Source organism: Gigantopelta aegis, chromosome 7, assembly GCF_016097555.1.
Source record: "Gigantopelta aegis isolate Gae_Host chromosome 7, Gae_host_genome, whole genome shotgun sequence".
Taxonomy (NCBI): domain Eukaryota; kingdom Metazoa; phylum Mollusca; class Gastropoda; order Neomphalida; family Peltospiridae; genus Gigantopelta; species Gigantopelta aegis.
Window position 1 is genome coordinate 23,161,441 of NC_054705.1, and position 20,000 is coordinate 23,181,440.

General features: G+C 36.9%; 1 long non-coding RNA gene across 1 annotated transcript in view; it reads left to right on the forward strand.

The window, feature by feature from the left end:
* Window positions 1-20,000, forward strand: part of LOC121377416 — a 63,041-nt gene that overhangs the window by 25,956 nt on the left and 17,085 nt on the right. The gene's annotated exons all lie outside the window — the stretch shown is intronic.

The window sequence follows — 20,000 nt, forward strand, 5'->3', positions numbered from 1 at the left end:
GCAGTCCTAAATGCCCTGACAAATATTGTACAATGCTTTTAAACTAGTCACCTTTAAGCAATTCTACAAAAATATAACTGTCATGGAAATGGGGGTAGGATCACAAAACGGGTGGGTACAAACAGAAAGCTGTGAGTCCCGAAATGCTATCATACATTTTCCATCCCTAGGGATGTAGGTCTTTACAAAAATCATTATGAGCATTCGTCCTTTCCTCCAGGTGGTACCAATTGACCAAATTTGGGTCCTGGCTCATGGACTAAAATGTATTTGTGAATGGCTATAAATGGCTATAAATTACACCTGAATTTTTAAAATGTAAAATTCACAATAGGGTACCTGGCGAGTTCTCAGCGTTATGTCTGGGTATAGTTTAACCCAACCGCATACCATTTAGAAATCCTGACTGATCCTTGAGGTATATCGCCATTCTTAACATGCGATGTTTAGTGTGAGCAGCATGCATCACATATAATTATTTTAAAAAGCTTGAATCACTAAAAAAAGGCCGCCGTTCTCAAGAACAAATCTGCGATGGCCATATAATCGAAAGACATGCTTATACATATTATATTTAAAAGAAAAACAAGCTAGCTGATTCAGAAGACATTACGTGTATACATAGACAGTGGTATATATATATATATATATATATATATATATATATATATATATATATATATATATATATATATATATATATATAACACTTGAAAGAATATGCAGAGAACCGATGAAGGCGGCCATTTTGAAAAAAAACCTTTATTTTGGCCACGCACACATGTTCAAACATCACACCTTGTTACTGTTTATGGTTCCCAATTCCCAATGTTTTTGGTTAACGTTCTGCCAGATTTGGAGCAACAAAATATTATATGTCCCTTTTAATGATTAGTGAAGATTTACAGTGGCGGCCATTTTGAAAAAGGGCACTTTGTGGGCCACGCTCACTTTCTCTGAAGGGTCACCCGAACTCATTTTGGTCGGCAGGTCTCAGTGACCTAGATAACATTTTAAAACTTAATTCCCGGAACATTTGTCACCAATCCTCTCTAATTTGGCATTTACTGCTGGGACAGTATGACCAGTTACTGACAATAAAATGGCTAAGATCTCAAAATGCCAAAAGGTAACTCCATGTCATTCTTCAGATCTGTGAAATAGATGTCCTAAACAAGCATAATCAGCAAAAAATAAACTTAATACCCTAAATTTAGGGTTTAGTGTTTAGCTGCCAGACTAATTGGGCTATTTCTTGTTTCCGCCAGTGCTGATTCGGTTGGATTAACAAAGACGGTCGTATACAAAATCCTGCCTGCGGGATCATGCATATAAAATAGAGTAACCCGCAGAGTGGGTTCTTTTCTCATAAAATATTTGTGTGTTCCTTAATATGTCAGACGTCATTTAATTGTACATGGAATGGGTTGAAATTCTTTTATATTTTTTTTCGGCTACCTGCGTCTTTAATGTTAAACTCTGAGTCAAATAACTATACGAAAGTCAAGTTGTGTATCTTTGACAGCGTGCTTGAGCCATAATTGGATGTAATCATAAAAAAAAAAAAAAAAAAATGTCAGCTGAAGATCCGCCATTTTTTTCTGTTTGACTGTTAGCGATGTTGGTGATTCTGACTCGAACTTTTTATCTTTTAATCATTACTCTTTAACGACGACCAATATGACTCGAGTTTTAGGAGAAATAGACTAATTTGTCGTTGATAAGCGTACAGGTAACTCATCTTTATAAGTAAGGTTGGTTTTGTAGTATAGCTTACCTTTTAAAGAGTTTACCGTGTGTCCTGTTGTTCTTGCCTCTTCTTGTCGTGTGTTCGGCAACGTGATTTGTTGCCGTGGACATAATGGTCATCACACTATTGATTTATTGTAAACCTTTCGTAGAATACTTCACTCAAACTGAATGCTATACCCAGTGTTTTTAAGAAACTCCACGTCGAGGACATTAGTATTATACGATAGAAAGTAATTGTTTAACAATACATCAGAGCATTAGAGCCTGAGAGAGAGAGAGAGAGAGAGAGAGAGAGAGAGAGAGAGAGAGAGAGAGAGAGAGAGAGAGAGAGAGAGAGAGAGAGAGAGAGAGAGAGAGAGAGAGAGCGAGCGCGAGCTAGCGAGCGAAACAGAGAGAGACAGAGACAGAGACAGACAGAGACCCGCCACTCCCACTAAAAAATAAACCAGCAAGGGATTTTATTTAATAATATAACACGCAATTTCTCATATAGTCCATGAGCCAACAGGATTTATCGGTATCAAGTTGGGGAATAAGACTCATAGTAATTTTTAGCAAAGATTGCATATCTAGGTTTGGGAAATATGTGATAGCATTGGAATAGTGGTAGCATTTGAGTATTATCACCCTTTTCCTGACCCTACCCTAAAGTAGTCATTTCAGAAATACGACTAACACACGGTAAAACAACCTACTTAAACCCAATGCTACTTTATCATTGAACAGTCCATGTCAGTGACATTTAAATAGCATTTTAGAAACCATTTAATGAAATGTTGAAGTTGAACATTTTAGTACTGGTAATACATACATTGCAGTGCCTAAGTTTTGTATAATGCAATATTTCAATTTCAGAATAATGTTTACATATCATTTAGTTTTAAAACGTTAATAAAAGTTTTGGAATATATATATAACTACACATGTTTATAGCTATGTTATAGAGGAATCCAAATAATTGAAAATATTTTATGTAATTTAAATATTAAAATCACTAAAACAGAAATTATTTGCAATCTTCCACCCTCTGCCAACAGGGCTTGGCACATTCGGTTCTGGCTGCAGACACTCCCCTCAATATTTTTTGCATCGAGGTCTGAAGCAGTATCAATAACCTGGAGGCTGATGACTTTCTACCTCAACTTTCTTCACACAAAACAGAATGTACCCGAAATCACTGACCTTAGTGTATGATGCACTGAGGACACAGAAGAGACATGTGAATGCCTTTACTTTGGAGTTTTTAGTTGTAGGGTAGGGGCGATCCATTCCCGATCCAAAAAAAAAAAATTCCTGGGTTTCCCTGAAACTGGTAAGCAATTTCAAGGCACTTGCCTTACCTTTACCGGCAAATTAGTGGCAAAAACTGGCTTTGTTAGTCTTGCTAAGTAATACATCTGGAGTGGACAGAGCTCACGGTAATGGCCCTTGGGATTGAGATAAAATACCCTCCACTTGGAGCTTGTGTCCTTGTGCCACCACTAGGATGCAACCAAACAAAGACCAATCTGGGTTTATGGTGATCACTCTCCCTCTTGCTTTTGCATCTTTCTAATACATATTGCTAAACCTCTACATCATGTTAGGTTTCATCAGATTTTGGAATTGGTTTGCAGTTGGGTCTTTTTCAAGTCTCTAACACTTAAAATTGGCGTCCTATTACTTTATTGAACTGTATATACAAAATAGCTTCAGGATGCATAGCCAATAGAATAAAAACAGTACTTGATACAATTATTGCTAAAGATCAAACTGGTTTTATCAAAGGCAGGTATATTGGTGAAAATATACGATTAATATTTGACATAATGGACTATATAGAAAGACAAAAAATACCAGGTATGTTGGTTTTGGTAGATTTTGAAAAAGCCTTCGACTCGGTCTCCTGGGATTTTATTGAACAAACACTAGATATTTTTAACTTTAAATATTCAATAAAAAAGTGGATAAATACTCATTATAAAAATTCTGTGTCGCGAATATTACAAAATGGGTTTCTATCAGAAAGTTTTAAGTTAGAAAGGGGTTGTAGGCAAGGCGATCCACTATCCCAATATATTTTTACCATATGTGCTGAAATTCTAGCAATATTAATCAGAAATTCAAAGGATATTAAAGGAATACATATTGATGGGGAAGAATACCTTCTATCTCAGTATGCAGATGATACCACCTTTATTTTAGACGAATCACCCCAGTCCCTGGATAGTACTTTAAGTGTATTAGACATGTATGCAGATGTTTCTGGTTTGAAAATAAATTACTCAAAATCGAAAATTATATGGATAGGAAGTACAAAATTCTCAAAAGAGGTCTTTCATCCATCAAAATGGAAGCTAGAATGGGGAGCTGAATCTTTTAGTCTATTAGGAGTAAACTTTTCTCTAAATATTCAACAAATGATTGACAAAAATTATGAATATAAAATATTGGAAATGAAGAATTCTATGAAACAGTGGTCATCAAGAAAATTAACTGTTCTGGGTAAAATTATTGTGGTAAAATCGCTTGTAATACCCAAAATAACGCATTTACTTTTTTCTTTTTTTTACCAAACCCACCGAAAAGAATATTAAAACAAATAAATAAATTACGTTTTAATTTTGTATGGCAAAACAAACCTGACCGGATAAAAAGAACAATACTAGTGCAAGATTATGAAAAATGTGGGCTTAAAATCTTAGATATTATACATTTCTCTACAGCACTAAAACTGACTTGGGTCAAATTCTAAATTGGCAAATATTTTTCAGTCTATAACAGGTTTAACAACCAGAGACTTAGTTATACGTGGTGATTTTTTAATTCAGTTTAGGATAAAGAAAATCTAAAAATCTGTTTGGAAGGAATATGGTGAATAATATATATTTATGCAAATATAGAAGTCGTGGAAATAGGAGATCTGCGGTGAAATAGCCCATGTGTTCAATTACGTTATACCTTCCTGAAACATCAGCTGTACATATCTTTTTACCTTCTTTTTTTTCAAATACTGTTTGTATTTAATTACGTGCTGTGTGTATAGTGTATTGTTCTTTTTTCTTGTATTTTGTAATTTATGTTTTATAAACTGTACCTTTGCCAATAAAAAAGAAAAATAAAGAATTTAAAAAAAAAAGAAAATTGTGCTCCAAATTTGACTGTTTCATTTAACTAGTAATTTTATTGAATGCACTTTATGTACCCTGACATTATCAATATATAAATATCTGGGGCAATAAATATATTTATAAAGAAAAGAAAAAAAGAAACAACAACAAAAATAAAACCTCACCAAAAAACCCACTTAAATGTTTTTATGAGTGGCGGTATCTCTGGGAGCTACCTGTGCAGTATAAATGCTAACGAGGTCCTACTTTTTTGTGAATGGACCTAACCTTTGATGACGAAAACAACTGCTGATACTGCTTCCTGGACTTTTTTTCATTCTTGATCAGCAAGTATGATGGCATTTTGATTTGTTACTGTTTAACTGACCTAGGAAAGTACTACCGGACTCAGCCGTTAATACTACTGTTTTATAACTCCTACTTTCAGGCCCTGCCTCCAGGAGTATGAGTGTGTGTATTGGGACTTCAGTAGTCTAGTTCACAGGGATCCACCCAACATGGTTGTAGCTAGACATCTTAAAGTGGCCCATGTTTCAAGTTTCATGCTTGTCAGGATTCATCTTTGGGAAATTCGTCTTCAGAGCAAATTTCGGGGCTGGGTACCTGATGTAGTTGATCTTATCATAGGCAAAACACCATGGGATCATAGTTCTTATGGCATTAGGTGCACATCCCAGTTCCCTACATGAAAAGTACACAAAAGGCCAAGTATTACATCCTCTAGCAGGTGTATGTAGGACATCCAGTATGTGGATAGCTCTCCATTGTTGCTTTATGAAACCTATCCACATTGTCATCAGCTCACCTAAGAGTGGTTAGACGACATGATTGCAGTGTTTACAATCATGGACCCCACTGGTGGATACCGTAGAAGAATGTTTAAAATGTGTTAAATTATTTTAGTAGCTTGTACACGAAGAGTTTGATTATAACTACCATCATTTTTCAACAAGTAGTTTCTTCCTGATTAGTTGAATAGTTCAAACTGGGGTTGTAAAATTCCCGGGAATTTTCAGAGTGAAAAACTTCCAGTGAAAATATTGGGAATTTATGGGAATTTTAGGGAACTTTCGGGAAGTTTAAAATGTTCACTTTAAAAATTTTTTTTTAGTAATGAATATAAAGATTAGGGTACTCTGTACATTTGAAATAATTCAGAAACAGAGAAGCAAAAGTACTTTTAATATTACAACTGAGCAGTTCTGTGATCCATATCTTTTACACAATACAATACTTGTTTTCTAGGTTGATTTTACTAGTATAACAAATGATGTATACATGATTTAAATGACCATTACCGTGACAATTAACTGCATAACAAAATTTAAATTGACTTTTTAAACTTTCGTAAAATAAAAAAGCAATAACAATTACTTCCAATATTGATCCATAAAATCAGTAATTTCTCATTATCTGAAGTCAAATGTAAGAATGCTGCAAGTAAAACAGTCCCATTATCCACATCATTCCTGGGAATTAGTTGGCTCCTAAGTTGAGTAGGAGTATGTGATTGGTCTGTGGGTGACGTAACATAATAAGTATTAAACAATTTACATATATATGTAACTATATACATAAGAACATAGAGTTGTTTCCTCTATTAAACAGAATTAAGCCTTAAAACACCTTTCTTTTAACCAATTGTTTCTTATTTCAAGTGTTCTCTATTACCTGTAGTCTGTGCCTCTAGTACTATTTAGTCTTGTGGTTATTCAGTTTGCATATCATCCAGATCATCAGATTCAGATGAATTAGCTGCTACTTCATCATTCTCAAAGTCAACTTCAAGTTGCGTCGATGTATTCTCAGTGGACTCGAAAAGTATCAGCTTTGACTTGATTGATACTAGTTTTTCCACCTTTGCATTGGTCAGCATATTGCGCACGTTGGTGTGAATGTTGCCAAATAATGACAAGTTTCGTTCACAAGTTGCCGAGGTTGGTGGCATTTAAAGAATGATCGAAGCAACTAACAGTGAGAGCAGTATTTGCACAGATACACTTCTTTTCCATCTTTCTTGGCAGTGGAAAAAATGTTTCCTTACATCGGAAAGTCCACGAGGCATTAGAAACAGCAGGTAAATTTGATGGCCTTCTATACTGTCAACAATTGTGGTAGTATTGGCAATTTGCAAGACGTTAAATGGTCTATTAAACATTTTAGAATAAAAATAATACACCGATGTAATGTTTCATAAAAAAAATAAAACCATTGTTATTCAATATTAACACTAAGATTTTTGTATTCATATAATTATGAGAAGTATATTTCCATGATAAAACCAATAATTTAAAAATAATATACTTACTAGGGTCCTTTAGAATATCATTTATGAATCGTAGGCTGGGTTTGAATAAAAAAGTTTAATGCTAATAACAAAATCGTTACCTTGTAAAATTTTCAAATTCCCAGAAAGTTTTTACTCCTTTACAACCCTATTTGGAGGTCATGTTATCGACATGTGACAGCAAAGTTATGTGCTAGTTAAATGACTGGACATAAGTAATTATCCCGTCTGTTTGCACCTTGGTGTCAGGGTGTCTAGTTAGGAGCCCGAAAAGAAATCACTTTAGTTTATTTGGTATGTAGAAAATAGCAGTGTTATTCATATACTATGTACTGATATAAAAAAAATTAAGGATGTTTTTATAATTTTTAATGTAAGTGTATGTATGTATGTATGTATGTATGTGTGTATGTATCCAGGGCTCACCTTGTCCATTACTAAATTACTAAATTAAAGTGGCTACAACATTTACTCTGGGTAAAATTTTTTTATTAAAATAACGACATTTTAATAATTTTCAAAGAAATATTCTACATCAAATCAAAATTCATTCTATTGTGTGCGTGTGCGCGTGTAAATATGTACGCATATATGCAAACTCTTTTATTTCAATATTTTAATTAATTAAAAGACAATTAACATGAAAAACATATTTAATAAGTTTAGTATATTTTACATAAATACCTATGTTCTTTTTTATATAGTATATGTCAATGTTTTATGCAAATTATGCAATTAAAGCTTACTTCGTTTTGCGTTCCGAACTTTTGTGACCTCAAAATAAACTTTAATAATTCAAGTATCATTTAGATTCACCAGAATCCTAATCAAAACTCAATTTCAGTGTCCTTGTACAATAAAATTTTAAGTATCAGTCCTTTCAACAAAATATATATAAAAAAATTCTAATTGTGAGATTTTCAAAAATTGTTTACAACAGTTTTGTAAAATATATATAATTAAGAAATTTTTAGCGACTATTCGATGAAATACGTAAAATATCTTGTCGTATTTGCATTAAATATTATCTTTAACTATTTCAGAGTGATTCTGTTAAATTATTTTCAGGAAACAAACAACAAATTTTAAAAATCTTTAAAATGTCTTAATTTGTGGAATTTTCCATTTTCGGGTAAAAGAGATGTGCTAACAATTTTAATAATATTTTAAAAATATTCTTATCACATGAAATATATTTTATTAACCAAATTTCATAATGAATTTCCTTCAAATCCATTTGTCGAAAAATGGTAATCTTTCTCTAGGAAATACATCAAATAAATATTTTTGTCACTCCATTTATAATATAAGTTGTAGAAGCATCACGAGGGGTATATGGCTTTTTATGTACCCTCTGTGTGTTCTTTTACCCCGAGCCGAAGGCGAGGGGGTAAAAGAGCACACAGAGGGTACATAAAAAGCCATATACCCCGAGAGATGCTTCTACAACGAATTTATCTTGCCGACATGTTAAACCATATAGCCAAATAATCAAAATAACGCCAGAAAATAATTGTTAACAATTTATTAACGGAGCCGTACCACGCGGACGCGAACGAAACCACTTGCCAGTGACGAAAAATAGTTCCGTCGATAAACGAGTTTTTAACTTCAAATGTTTGTAATACGAAATTGTCTGAAACAGATATTAATAACAAACATAAAAAACACTTTTTTTTATAAGAAATGTATGTAGTAAAAAAATAAAAATATTAAAAAAAAAAAAAAAAAAAAACTGTTGCTAATCGCGCATTAATACAATAACACCACGACCGTAATTAGGTGGCCGAGTTCAACATTGCAGCTTTTAAAAGTATTGAAATAGTGTATTTTATAGTAAAAATAAAATTAATTATGTATACTTGGTTGATTATCAATGCTATTTATAATCTAATTATTGCTTTAGCATTAACTGGGGCGGCTGGAAACTGTTGGACATTACAGACGGGGTATAAGAGAATTTGGCTCCGCCCACAGGGGGATAAGGGATTTGTCCAACGGCAAACAACCAATGGGATTAAAGAATTTTACATGAAGGCGAGATAAAAGTTTATAAAACATTTCTGCAGTTTATTTTATGGTAGGCTTATAAAAAGTGTGATAATATACTAAAAGCTACCACCATTCCAGTGCTATCACATATTTTTTAACTCTAGGGATATATACCTTGTCAAAAATTACTATGAGCCTTATTCCCCTCATATGATACCTGTGGCCAAAATGTTGGGGTCTGGCGCATAGCTTAATAGACAAAACAGTGATTTTTATACACTTCTTTGTATTTACAATACTCGCTTGGCTTTATTTAGAGTTTCATTTGATGACGTTAACGTTGTAACAAATGAAAATTGATTAGGCGTTAGGCAACCCATGTATTTTTAAACAAGTCAGGTCAGGTCATAGGGTTTTACGTGCACATTCAGAACAAGCTGTTGTAGCGCACGCCTGTCGTGGGCACAAGAGCCGGCCTTGGCCGGCTCCTCCGTCCATGACAGGAAAGGTGGGGGGAGGGGAGAGGAGGGACCGCCTGCACTGGCAGGTGCAAGGGAGCACCAGCAGCCCGATCAAATCGGTAGCAGGCGGGTGGGGGTGGTGGTGGTGCAATGGAATTTGAATGGACAGTTAAATGCCAAAGAGAAAAGGGTGCGCAATTTTGATTGAGGGAATTTGGCGCAATTTTGAACGGTCGGTCGAAAGGTAAATGGCCGAGCTAATAAGACTGTCTGCGAACGTAACCGTTGTCCTTTCTGGTTGAACTCACACGGTCTGAAGTGCAACTACGTTCAGTTTTGTACATGTTACAAACCAAAGAAATGTCACTGTCCATGCACCACTATAATTTTCAATTTAGAATGTCAGGTTTATTTGTGGCATTTCATCTTAGTGTTTGGTGGGCTTTCAGTAATGCAAATTAAAAATCTTTAAAAAAAAAATTCAAAGCGCGAACAGAACCCTTTTTTAAAATTGCAAACCTGTGCATCACTGTTAATTGTGCGCTCCCACCCACAACCCCCCCCCCAAAAAAAAAAAAAAAATAAAAAAAAAAATATATATATATATAAGAAATCAAATAAAGACATACATAAATAAACAGATAGATAATAGACAAACAATCAAACAAAACAAAACAAAACAACCAAACCGAACCAAAAGAAACAAAACAACAACCACAAAGTGTACCAATTTATTGCCAAAAGACAACGGGCCGATTTTTTCCCTTAAACTCAGGTGTTTAAGCATTGTAAACGTATGTAGTTACATGCGTATTCGTGTAAAACAGGCTTTGTAAATTCGGCTCAGCATTTTTGAACATCCAGGATCATATAGTTTATACATTTAAAATTAGTATTAAAATATCCCCATAGTATTATTTTATATGACATGGAGAATACTACATGAGTGGCCGTTTGATACAATTTATCTTACAACGAGTTGTTTTAAAACATATCTAACGAGCGAAAGCGAGCTGAATACATTTTTAAACGAGTTGTAAGATAAATGGTATCTAACGGACATGAATGTTGCATTCTATTTCTTAAATATCTTCAGAAAACAGTTTTAAAATAAATTTAAACGCATTTTCCAACTAAAACCTATGTGTAGCCTTAGCTCTTATAAAGTTAACTTGTTCGTCACAGGATGATCGATTCGACCGGTGTTTTTTCATTGGATGGTTTTGCATTGGTGACCTGGTCATCACCTAGGAACAGCCAGTCGTATCGCACGTGTATGTTTTGACAGGTAAGTGTTATAAACATGACGAATGATGTTATCACCAACGGGTGTGTAAGAAAGTCAGTTTAACTCTTTGCAGCCCGAGTACTCTGACTGTAGACGGATAGACGGACATTTGGACAGATATTCAGCCCTTACAGTCAGAAACCAATTTTGTTTTGGCAGTCGCTGCCCACCACACGGTACTCAAAGATTCCCGCTCTAATACCACAACAATCCTATCTTTGACGTCAAATACCTTGATTTAAAAAAACAGGATTCGATCTTTGGACACACATTTTTTTATAAAAATTGTCAAATATGGAGACAAAATGTGGAAAAGTTAAAAAAAACCTGGCTCATACAAAACGGCCAACCACCCCAAGTGCCCGACAATCACCAAAGCGACAGAGAGTGGTACACACGCCAAACAGGCATACAAGTCGTAGATCAAAGACTTTTTCACTTGGAGAAAAGGTGAATATAATATTGTTTCTTTGTGTGTGTGTGTGTGTGTGTGTGTGTGTGTGTGTGTTACATTTACGACTTTTAGATTAGTATAACTTCATTATAGACATGCAGGTCTTGCTACTAAGCATAAAATGTAGCCAGATTATCTTTTAAACTCCAAACATTGCACAAACCCATTTATTTTCTAAGAAAACATGCTTTATTCAATGACATTTTTTAGCCAAATTATTAGAAAATTCCCTCGTGGTTTTTTGTTGTTGTTCTTTTTAAATTCGCAGTTGAGGAATTTGGCGAGAGACAGTTCTGATATCTATAATGTATTACATTGAACACCTTAAAAATAACGATTAAAACTTCTGTTTACTGGTGCAAATGTATATTATTCAAAAACATATTTACATGCTTTATGTACAATATTAATATGAGACACGTGTAGTGAGACACAGACAAGCAATTTGCTTTAATCTTCAATTTTTTTCATTTTTAAAAATTATTATTAATTCTTTAATTCTGTATATAGGTGTCTACATCTGTGAGTAGCAGTCAACTGCAACATGCACTCGTCATCATCAGCAAGTCCAAGCACCACACTGGGTTCCGCCGGCGGTTCCACAGCAGCAAGGCTGCGAAAAAGGCCGCTGTTAGGGCGAATTGTGATGTAAAAAACAAAAAACAAGAAATGTTTTATTTAACGACGCACTCAACACATTTTATTTACGGTTATATTGCGTCAGACATATGGTTAAGAACCACACAGCTATTGAGAGAGGAAACCCGCTGTCGCCACTTCATGAGCTACTCTTTTCGATTAGCAGCAAGGGATCTTTTATATGCACAATCCCACAGACAGGGTAGTACATACCACGGCATTTGATATACCAGTCGTGGTGCACTGGCTGGAACGAAAGAGTTGTGATGTTGTACGAAAAGAAGCAACCGGTTTCGCTAAAACATTAGGACACAGAAATAATACAGGGATTGACGACATCACCAACTTCATTTGGGAAATTGTTTTAAATGATGCATGGCATTTGTGCCCAACTTTAATTAACAGAATAATATCTGCAATGACGAAGAAAGAAAACTCCAAAACAATAACGAGAAGAAGGGGAACAACAATAATTTTGGCTAAACCTATTGTTGGGTCACTTCTGTGCATTATTGGTTTTGTTCGAAGCTACCAGTGCAATATACTTCAACGGATGGTGTCATTATTGCTTTGGCTTGGAGGATGCAAAACAAAGGTAATGTAAAAACAAAAAGCTTTAATGTTTATAATCCATTTTACACTTGTTAACACACACACACACACACACACACTCTCTCTCTCTCTCTCTCTCTCTCTCTCTCTCTCTCTCTCTCTCTCTCTCTCTCTCTCTCTCTCTCTCTCTCTCTCTCTCTTTACTACTGTACTAGTGACTAATTCATAAAAATAAAATAATCAAATTAAATTACTACTTACTTTATCTTTCATAAGAGGAGGCAATATGTAGCATATACTTTTGCTGTATCCTGTCGATAACACCCCAAATGTATCCTTCAAATTCAAAATGGAATCAATAATCTGTAATTGTTTTGGTTTAATGATGTAATTAAATCCAAATTCATCCAAAACGGCATTAGCCAACTCTTCCATGCTTCCATGTTGTAACCTCGCTTGGTATGAGACGGCCCCTGTAACTTTGTATAACGCGGAGTCGCCGAGTGCGCGATCACGTGACCTACGTCACGATATAGGTCAACGGGCTTTGTAATTCTTGCGTCGGACTGTCACGAAGTTTTGTTGAATGTGGGTGCTGTCGGATTTCTTTCTGTAGTGTGTGTATTAGTGATTAATATGTGGATTTTTTTTTAATCAAGTCACTCGAAAATGATCGATTTAAAGGTATTTGACGTCGAACATAGGATTGTTGTGGTATTAGAGCGGGGATCTTTGACTACCGTGTGGTGGGCAGCGATTGCCAGAAAATTACATAGCTTGGTTTGTGACTGTAAGGGCTGAATATCTGTCCAACTGTCCGTAGAGCCCTCTACAGTCGAATAAAAAAAGAGAAAAAAGTAAAGTTTGTTTTATTTAACGACGCCACTAGAGCACATTTATTTTTTTATCTTATCATCGGCTATTGGACGTCAAAGATATGGTCATTCTGACACAGTTTTTTTTAGAGGAAACCCGCTGTCGCCACATAGGCTACTCTTTTACGACAGGCAGCAAGGGATCTTTTATTTGCGCTTCCTAAAGGCAGGATAGCCCAAACCATGGCCTTAGTTGAACCACTTATGGATCACTGGTCAGTGCAAAGTACCCATTGTGCCTTGCGGAGCATTTACTCAGGGTTTGGAGTCGGTATCTGGATTAAAAATCCCATGCCTCCACTGGGATCCAGACCCAGTACCTACCAGCCTGTAGACCGATGGCCTAACCAAGACGCCGCCGAGGCCGGTTCTACAGTCAGAGTACTCGGGCTAAACTCTATGAACAACTAAAATTACTTCATTGATTCCATTCTTAAAGGGACAGACCTTAGTTTTTAAACACAAAGGCATATATTTCACCTAGACCCTGGTTTCAACTCGTAAAAATGGACACTAAGTTTGGTTAATTTACAAACCTATAACAAACTTGGATACAACAGAGCGAAACAAGACTCTGTTACGTTGAAATACTCTTTAAAATAGAATAAAACCCGACTACATAACCTTTACTTCTCAGACGCACGTGCGTTTTCCTAAAATATGAAAAATGCATTTTGTGGTATTAGAAACACCAGGATGGCCAGAAACACTTGTACGGAAATGGATAATCTAAAACAATAAAATATTATTAATGTTTGATTTCAATGATCATAAACGGCTCTAATAGTGAAAAAAATATGTCTTAGTGTTTAAAAACTAGGGACTGTCCCTTTAAAACTAGTTTCTATTCCAATCAATATGTCACGTGCATGACTGTTATTTTTGTGAATCCTGTCTAAATTTTGTTTTTAATATTCTACTGGGGTGTTTTTTTTATCCATCAAAGAAGACTTTTACAAGCATTAAAATATATATTAAGAAAACACCTACAGTCATAATAATACTTAATTTATTTTTCAACAAATAACTAACTATATATACTAAAACGCAAAAGAAACGCAGGTTCTCATTAAATTGGATATAAAATATTAAAAAAACAAAACGAAATGAAGATTTCAACATTTATTTTGGAGCTACACCAATTCGGCACACATTGGTGTTGGAAATGTTTGATTGAATTCCTTTTTGGCTATTGTTTCATGTCATAAAGTAGGGTGGGGGTCCATGTTAAAAATGTGAAAGAGACGACCTGTAGCATTGTCAAAGTCAGTATCGCGTGTGACCACCCTGGGCATTCAAACAGGCAGTGCAACGTCTCCTCATTGAGTTGACAAGCCGTTGAAAGAATGCCTGAGGGAGTGAGTTCCATTCATGGACCAATGCTGCCTCCAGCGCCTGCATATTCTGAGGTTGTCCGCGAGCCTGAAGGCGACGTCCGATTTCATCCCAGACGTGTTCGATAGGCGCCATGTCCGGTGATAAGGCTGGCCACGGCAACGTTGGGATGTTGTGCTGAGCCAGCAACGCCTGTGTTGCCCTGGCAGTGTGCGGCCTGGCATTGTCTTGCTGCAGCAAGCGCACACGTGGGTGAGCGGCAAAGAAGGGAACGACGTGATTGTTGATGACGTCATTTTGGTACACGGCGGCATTAACGCGTTGTCTGAACACATGAAGTTGTGTTCTGTGGTTGAATGAGAACCCACCCCACACCATCACACTACCCCCGCCCCATCGGTCGGCCTGCAGAACGCAGCAGTCGGAGTAACGTTCATGTCGACGTCGCCATACTCGGATTCGGCCATCAGCGTTGGAAAGATTGTAACGGCTCTCATCAGTAAACAGAACTTGTTGCCACTGGCCACGTCGCCATCTTTGATGTTGTTGCGCCCACTGTTGACGTTGTTGGCGGTGCCGAGGGGTCAATATTGGTCCCACATAAGGACGGCGGTTACGGAGTCCTGCTGCCCTCAGACGGCGTCGGACGGTATCGGCGGACACTGGACCACGTGGACCACGCACCTGGTGAGCGGTGTTAGCTGCTGGCAGCATCCGATTCCTAAGGTGGGTCACCCGGATGTACCGGTCTAGGGCTGCGGTTGTCACCCTCGGGCGGCCGGTGCGTGGTCGATCGTTCACAGATCCAGTGATTTGGTGACGTTGAGAAAGGCGTGCGATTGTCGAAACATGACATCCCAATTGTCTGGCTACAGCAGTACGGGTCTGTCCGGCTTGCAACATCCCGATGGCCATCCCTCGCTGGAGTTGCGTCAGTCGCGGCATTTTTTAAATGTGATTCTGTTGTCTGTCACTACTCAAATTGAATTTATGCGATTAAATCCAGGTGTGTAGGCTTTATAAGCATTTCAATGAGTGTGTTTGCACTGGATTCATGATACGGATGATCCAGCACGTGCAAACAACGTGTTTTGAGAATTCGTGACGTCACACAGGTAATGAAATTGACACGCAGGTGGGACTGCGGTGTGGGTGTGTGCCATGTCCTTTAACACAGTTGAGGTTCAATTCCACCAAAGATACTGCTTTACAAAGTGCAATTCTTTCGCATTTTCAGGACCTGCGTTTCTTTTGCGTTTTAGTATATTAAATAACAACATCTTCCAGTCTAGGAATTTAATAGGGCGGGATGCTGCTCCTATGCCGACTTCCTGTGAGTAGCTTTACCCATAACTTCTCACAGGCGTCGGTTTTCTAAATTAAAGGGTACCAGTGTCTTTTGAATGACGTAACGTTTATGTTCTGTTTGGTCTACAGAGAGGCGCCTCGGATCTTCACTCACCAAGATGCGTTTCACATCCACGACTTGCCAGACCGCGGACTGTCTTAATCATATTGGAGGGTTTTTTTTTTTTAGGAGCACCACCTCCTTGTTTTTTAATATGCCAGAGGTGGTTTAATTTTGTCCCTCTTCTAGGGACACCATCTCTGGATAAATAGAGTATGCCGATATTGGAGGGCACGACGGCTGGGCGGGATGGGGGGGGGGTTGTTGAGTGGGGTTTGGGGGAGGGGGGTGTGCCACCGGAAGTTAGGGTTAGACGCCTAGGCGTAGGCGGTTTAGGCCGTAGGGAGAGATAGATTTGTCTGGGGGTTAGCCCCCTCTCCCCCTTTTTTTTCGCGCCATCATCCCTTCTTGAGGATATGAGGATATATATACATACAGCAGTCAATATAATTGTAACAAGATGGTGGGTGTAGATAAATGTACATAAATACAATAAACATAAATACAAAAAATACACGGAGTATTAGCCAGAGGATTTGAAAGTATTCATAATTGGACTTCAAAATATAGAAAGTTTTCTAAGGACACCAGCTTTCTTAGAGTTGAATCGTTTATAAAATTATATATATTTGGTTTAGACTGACAGAAAGATGGTGAGTAACGCTTTGTTTCATTCTTGAAAAACATACATGTAAATATATAATGAAACTCATCTCCGATATCGTAATTATTACACAATAGACTTATTCTATTTTGTAGTGGTACATTTTTCCATCTGCCCGTTTCAACTGGAAGATTATGGTTTGATAATCTGAAGCGTAATAATGGATACCAATGTTTTCTCTCTATAATTTTGATGTATGTCTCAAATTCAACAGTATTTGTAAATAATTTATAATTTGAAGCCTTGGATCAGTTATCAATATAAGTATACCATGATTGTAAGTATTGATCCGTAAGCTTTGTATTAATATACGTTTATCATCCAATAGCCTATGATTAATAAATCAATGTGCTCTAGTGGATTGTAGATTGTTTGTAATTTATTTTTGTGCTTATATCCAATTTAAGAGTCAAGCACGCTGCCCTGGGCATACAACTCAGCTATCTGGGCTGTTTGTCCAGGACAATGGGTTAATCATTGGTTGTTAGTGGTTTGTCAAAGTTAAAAAGTTAATATTTGTTTGGTTAACGACACCACTAGAACACATTGATTCTAAAACTCTCTTTATAAAAACATAGGCAAAATTTCATTATCATTTTGATTTAGTAAACTAGCCAGGAAGTGGCCGCCCTCTTTGAGTGGTGCTTTACGATGAAATTTTCCAGGATCGCCTGCGGAGTTGCTGTCTTCACTAGATAGAGATTCGTGCCAAATCCCCATTCCACTCTGCATTGTGCCGAGATACGGTTTTGATCATTGATAACGGTTTCGTCGATCAGATTTATCTCTACAAAAGTTCTCAAAATTCAGGGCCGTACCCTGATCAAAATCCTAAGGGGGGGGGGGGGGGGGGGGGGAGACGCTCACTACTTTTTATAAACAAATGAAATAATGTACAAATTAAACCCTGAGATTCTCAGAGGGCAAATGTCTCCCCTGCCTCCTCCCCCCCACCCCACCCCACCCCACCCCACCCGGAGGGTACGGATCTGATATTCTGTTGAAAACAAAACTTATGCACATTAAAATTCCAATTTTTAAAATCGTATGTTTCATGCCAAATTCCTTCGGAGTTGCTGTTTTCACTAGATAGAGATTCGTGCCAAATTCCTTCGGGGTTGCTGTCTTCACTAGATAGAGATTCGTGCCAAATTCCTTCGGAGTTGCTGTCTTCACTAGATAGAGATTCGTGCCAAATTCCTTCGGAGTTGCTGTCTTCACTAGATAGAGATTCGTGCCAAATTCCTTCGGAGTTGCTGTCTTCACTAGATAGAGATTCGTGCCAAATTCCTTCGGAGTTGCTGTCTTCACTAGATAGAGATTCATGCCAAATTCCTTCGGAGTTGCTGTCTTCACTAGATAGAGATTCGTGCCAAATTCTCATTCGACTCTGCATTGTGCAGAGATACGGGTTTTTTTCATGGATAACGGTTTTGTCGTTCAGGTTCATCACTGCAAAATTCTTATTTCAGAAAGAGGCGGGACGTAGCCCAGTGGTAAAGCGCTCGCTCGATGCGTGGTCGGTTTGGGATCGATCCCCGTTGGTGGGCCCACTGGGCTATTTTTCGTCCCAGCCAGTGCACCACAACTGGTATATCAAAGGCCGTGGTATGTTCTATCCTATCTGTGGGATGGTGCATATAACAGATCCTTTGCTGCTAATCGAAAAGAGTAGCCCATAAAGTGGCGACAGCGGGTTTCCTCTATTAATATCTGTGTGGTCCTTAACCATGTGTCTGACGCCATATAACCGTAAATGAAATGTGTTGAGTGCGTCGTTAAATAAAACATTTCTTTCTTTATTTCTGAAACAGTTGCAAACAAACCTGATGCACATTTAAGATTCCAATTTTTAAATCGTATGTTTAAAAATTGATCTGACCATATAAAAATATGTTAAGTTAAGCCTTCCATTGTTCCTATTCACAAGTCGACATTGAAATCCGTTATATTAATAACTGTGATCATCTTAACAACTGCTGCCGTCGATTCGGAAATTAATCTTCCAATACGCCTCGTATAATCCGATATTTAAACATACCCAACGAGATTATTTTTATTCTTTATTCGGTTACTAATCCATACTACTTTAAAACATGTCCATTATAAATGGCGGCGTATCCGGCTTAGGGTTCTTCAAGATATACTTTCTGAAAGCAAACAGCAGCTGGTTTAAGTCCTCGAGTCGATTGATCTTCGTAAATATGGGCGTGAAATTCTGAAATAAGAACAATTCCTTGCTGAAATCAATGGATGTGCACGTATATTTTTTTCATATAAATATCAGGGGTCGAAATTGGCTGAAATTCCATCCGGACATTAAGCTACAGATTTTTCCAGACCGAACCAAAACCCACCGGACCTAACATGATGCTAAATTATAGTTTTCACATTTTAAAAATGCACGTACTTCCTTTATGGAGACGAACTCTAGTCTACTTTAATTTGACATCCAATAGCCGATGATTAATAAATAAATGTGCTCTAGTGGTGTCGTTAAACAATTTGTTTTAACAGTATTATAAACGTCGTTTGACGATCTTAATACCATATAAAAAAAACATTACATAGAAATATTATGACTCAAATGATGCGAATAACATATTCCTCGTATTTTTGTCGACAGTTATTTCGTCCTAAGATAAAATATTCAATACTCCTGATTAGCGTTAGTCTTCGTTAATCATCTGTGAAGTGCATGATCATTGTAAGATGATCGTAGATACCTGAAATAAGTCATAAAAGGCACACATAATGTAAATTATCGTGTAATCGGCCACAGATACCTGAAATAAGTCATAAAAGGCACACATAATGCGACTTATCGTGTAATCGGCCAGATACCTGAAATAAGTCATAAAAGGCACACATAATGCGACTTATCGTGTACTCGGTCATAGGTACTAAAATAATATAATAGTTGTTTCGCGATTCGTTACGCAAGTCTTAGAGATGCTACACAGTTTTGAAACATTAAACAGTAATTGCTAATCAATTTTTAATTGACTAGAAATATCGCTAATAAAGATTTTGAAAACAAAATGTTCGCTGCCTCCCCTAATAAATTCAGAACTGTTCGGCTGAATCTGCACCGAGTTCAGCCAGACCAAGCAGAAAAAACCTAAACGTCTGCTAGACTGGTTTAAGCTTTTCACGATAAACTAAATGGTCATGTCGGGAACC